At 39.8% G+C, this 4,792-nt stretch overlaps 1 protein-coding gene across 1 annotated transcript in view; it reads right to left on the bottom strand.

The window, feature by feature from the left end:
• Positions 1 to 4,792, bottom strand: part of ERC2 (ELKS/RAB6-interacting/CAST family member 2) — a 1,129,221-nt gene that overhangs the window by 1,068,147 nt on the left and 56,282 nt on the right. The gene's annotated exons all lie outside the window — the stretch shown is intronic.

Raw genomic sequence — 4,792 nt, 5'->3', positions numbered from 1 at the left:
AAGGCAGGCAGTTAGCCCAGAAACAGGTGGGCGGGCCACAGTGACATTGGCCCCAAGAAGGCCCCCTGTTACGCAGACCTTCTGAAAACCCATGCATCTTGCTTCGTAATTAGCCTTCAGTGACTTCTTTGTAGCCAACAAGGGAGTATCCTAAGGAATTACACCAACATACATCTGTGAAGAGCCTGTCACAGACAACCCTACACTGATCCTGTTGCTTACTCTGAATCCTAATCAATTTTAACCCTGATACAATGCCACTGAACTGAATATGGCCTAATAGATTTTATATAGTAGATCTAAGTGAGAGTTCAACAAAAAATATATATCTATGAAGAGGAATACAATGATTTTACAACACAGAAGACAAATAGAAAGGAGAAACAGTGAAAGCAGGAAGGAGCAGAAGACAACTAAATGGGGGAAAATAAAACAGAAGAGAGAGGGAGAAAATCAGAACAGAAAAGATAAAACAATAAAATGTGTGCTTGCGGTAATTGTGTTTGCATTATAAACCATCCAAGTAGACATAATGGGTGTCCTGTGGCAGTATCAACAACGAGGTGCATCTAAAAGTTACAGAGAAAATTAACATTGTGGTTTGGCAGAGCCATTCATTTCCAAAGCGGGATACTGTTATCCTGTCACAACATGCTGCTCAAATCACCCTATCTTTAGACCAAAATGTTTTGAAAAACAATAGAATTAACCAATTAGAAACATATGATATCCTGGTGAACTAGTGTTAGATTCTTACTCTACCATAACGCAGCACCCTGACTGATGCTTAGAAAATACATATTTTGGACTTTAATCTTTAAGTAATGCATTCATGACAGAATATTATATTATGATTTAATATTTTTTTACAAATGAACCAGGTTCTGATTAAGTCAAGTTAGTCTGTTTTTAAATTCCAAGTAAACATCTATCATATGCATGTTGTTTACTTCCCAATATTATACTTTTACATTTTTCTCATGTTCTAACCTTTAAAAATCCAGATTCTTTGAACCAATAGAAGACTGGATTAGCACAGAAGTCCACCAGAGTCCATCAGAGGCTGAAGAATAGTGGCTTTAAACCATCTTTGTGACCCTCTAATACTGGGCTGCTGCTCTGTAGTCTGGTATAGTCCCAAAATCTATTCTCCTTTACAGCACAGCCATCAAACTCATCCTGCCTAAGGGTCACTGGGCCAGTCTACGAGCTGGACTGGGCCGCGCCAGAGCCAATTATCAGAGTCAGTCCAGTATAGCACTGCATGCAGCATGTGCCCCGTGCTGGCCTCCTGGGCTATGTGCAGTGCGTCTGGCTAGTCAAGCCCCATGGCCTACATATTCAGCATGCCTGCTTTCAAGGAATTTTACTTGGCAGCCTGTGGGCTGCTCTGCAGCATGACTTAACAAAGCACATTGTGGTAGTTTCCCACAGCCCCTCCAACTACCAGGTTCCCTTATACCCCTCTCCATGTCTGCAGCATTCCCTTGTACATGTGGGTCTCTCCATTTCAAACTCAGATCACCTTGGAATATTCTCCAGGTGGTCTCTCTTGCCTCTTACTAGTTACTTTATGAAACTGGAGCATGAGAAAGAAACACGATGGGCACGTCTACACATCTATTAATGCACCATTGCTACTGCACATTTACTACCTCTAATACGAGGTACCAACGAAATATGCAGTAACCAGCACTACTGCACAATAGCAAAGGCACACGGTCTTTTGTGATGCTTAATGTGCAGTGAACTAATTCTACTGTGCATTATAATAGCTTTTGCCATAATGCACTAATGTGCAGTAAAATTAGTCCACTGTGCATTGTCTCATGTAGACGCACCCAGCAGGATCCAAAATATGTCCCAAGACTGAACCTGCTATCCTTTTTTATTGGCTTTATATCCAATTTAATACATCCCCCTTATTTCTAACCTTGACACCACTTCTGAACTTGTATCTACCCACGCTCCCTGACTTCTCAGTTCATTCGTCTGATCTATCACCTGCTGCACAATCCTTCACATCTGGGTTCTGAACTTTTTCCTACACTGTATGTTAATCCTTTATGTCTGCTTTTGTTTTAGATTGGAAATATGAGGACTTCTCTTCCCTTTTTATTCTAAAGCAACAAGCTATATCCTTTAAAGGGTCAAGTGCATGCTAGATAGAAACTTTTGCCAGTTTAGGAACAACATTTTTTTCCTATTTCTATACCAGCCAAAGCCCCAATGTAGACACATACCAATGCAGAAGAGCTCTTGACAGTATAACTTATGCTAATATAAGCATCAAAAGGGTTTCTTGGTACGCTCATATGGGTAATATTTACTAACAAACATTTTGTTGCAGACTTGAATTCAGCTCAAAAGCTGTTTGAATAAACTATTTTTTTCTTCTGCTGGTATTTCAGAAAGCTCAGCAAAGCAAAAAAAAGAGAAAAATTGGGATTCAAGCATTTAAGGTTTGTTTAAAAAAATAAAACTGAAAGATATTACAAAATGAAAAGTCATTTTGAATTAAAAAAACTCCAAACATTTGTAGAAAAATCTTCCCTCCCTACACAAACAAGACAATTTGTGAACCATTTTAGTGTCAATGAACCTGCATTTTGCACTGAAAAGGTTCAGCTGTAACCAGCTCTAAATACTATTACATAAAGCTATACTTTAAACCATAGCTCTCTACCCCATTTCCAAAATCAGGGGAGGAGAGTGGGATGAGGGACAGAGATTGGTTTCTAGGCAAGATAAAAATGATAAAGGACCAACAGCTCGGCTTACCACCTTCCATGACACCAACATTCGGATCCTACTAACACCTTACTAAGGTTCTCCAATAAAAAGAGGAAACAAAGTTTTCAGATTACAAAATGTGAAAACTAAGGAAAATATATTCTTTTCAAAGTTTGAGAGGCCATTTTTCCACCACATAAATAAGCATAACTAACAGTAACAGGCACAATTATATATTTGCTTTCACATCAAATGGCCTCCAATTTAGGCTACAACAGACTCTTTTCATTAGTGGCATGACTACTGCCTCTAGTCCAGTTAAATTCTCTGGAATGTTCAAACAGTTAAACAGCACCTCGCAGTTTAAAATAATGGCCATCATTGAGGGCCCGATTTTCAGAGTAAGATCCCATTACTCAGCTAGAGTTGTGAGTACTCAGCACCACTGGAAAAAAATCAGCACTGGTATGCAGTTTCCCCTGAATTATTTAAAGAATGCTATTTCTGAAGTCTAAAGAGTAAATCTTGTGTATTAGTGAAATTTGTGTCAGGGTAAATGCAATTAGTTTTAACCAGGGAAAGCCAAAAGAAACCTCACACACTACATTTAGAAGCTTCTCCTTAGGAGGTTTTTACAACTCACTCTTCATGTCAAGTCAGGTAAATGTGCCTGCAAATGTCATCCAACTGAAAACACATCAGTAGTACTAGCAGATGGCAAAGCAACTAAACTCTAGAAAAACAGTTGCCAAATGAGGCTCCATAGATAATTCACAATGAATAATGTGACAAATATTAGCCATGTTTCTACTCACAAAATAGCCATGGATAAAGATTTTCCAGTTCTTCATACCTGTTATTAAATGTTTCTTCTTTGGATTTCCTGTGAGTACTTCATTAGATATTGAGTATTGCCATTTATATCTTTCTGACTGAAGCATTTATTCAACTTGATAGTCCTACAGACTGTTTGCATTAAGAAAAAAAACTGATAATGGAGTTAAGTGTTTCTTGGACACAATCCTGTTTATTAACAAAGAATATATGAAATCATGTGTCCCTGAACACAGTGGGAGGCAAATAAATGATGAAATGAAATAGCATGTTTGGTCAGAGTTCCAGGTCCCCTACTAGCCAGCCCAAAAATTCCTCCTTAGGCTCCCATACTATCTGATCCGCACCCAGTGTTTTCCTTCTGCATTCTCCCTCTGCTTCTTTGGTCTTTCTGCTTCATTTTCACAGCCACATAAACCACCATATGCTTTGCATATGTATTTGTATTGGGTGGTGACATGTACCGGTGTTTCAGTTGGATGCAACTATTATTTCTACTATCTGATTCCATAAAGGACCTCAACTATGTTTTTAATCTGTCTTAAATGGAAAGAAATGCTTAAGCCTCCAACCCAAAAAGTTTTAAGCAAACACATTACACAAGCTATTCAGAAATGGGTGACAATACTTGTTAGAGGTTTTTTTTAAATTCTGTATGAGAGTAACTTGGACTGTTTAGGATAGGAAAAAAATGAATAAGAATAGAAGCTACCAAAGTATAAAAGATAATGAATAGCATATAGAAGGTAATTTAAGCATTCTTACTGAATCTGTTTCATTCTACAAGAACAAGAGAATAATCTACAAATCATAGGAAACAGGACTAAAAGGCTAGGCACAGACATTCAAAAAGCTGGAGCCTGAACTAATTCAACCGTTGCAGGTTAGTCTAACCTGCCTAGGCTGAACCGTTTTGTAACTGGACAAACATGCTCTCTGGACTGAGACAATGTGGACATATGCCTGCAGTTAGTTGCTCAGGCCAGGCACAGGGGGCACTAGCGCCAGCCATCGCCTGCAGGGAAGCTGTGCTGGGAGGGCCTGGCCAACCCAGGATGAACTGGCCAGGGTGGGGTTTAATTCCTACTACCTGGGCCACCGGCAGGGACCGGAGATGGGTCTGTCCGCACTCTCCCCTCGCTGCTACAGCACGGGGGCACCATGACTCCCGAGGCAGAGGGGGCCAGGGAGCAGAGTTAGTTTCCCCTGTACCACACTGGCAGCC

This window comes from Gavialis gangeticus, unplaced genomic scaffold, assembly GCF_001723915.1.
Source record: "Gavialis gangeticus isolate Ggan-Ray unplaced genomic scaffold, GavGan_comp1, whole genome shotgun sequence".
NCBI lineage: Eukaryota > Metazoa > Chordata > Crocodylia > Gavialidae > Gavialis > Gavialis gangeticus.
This window is presented reverse-complemented; position numbering and strand designations above follow the sequence as displayed.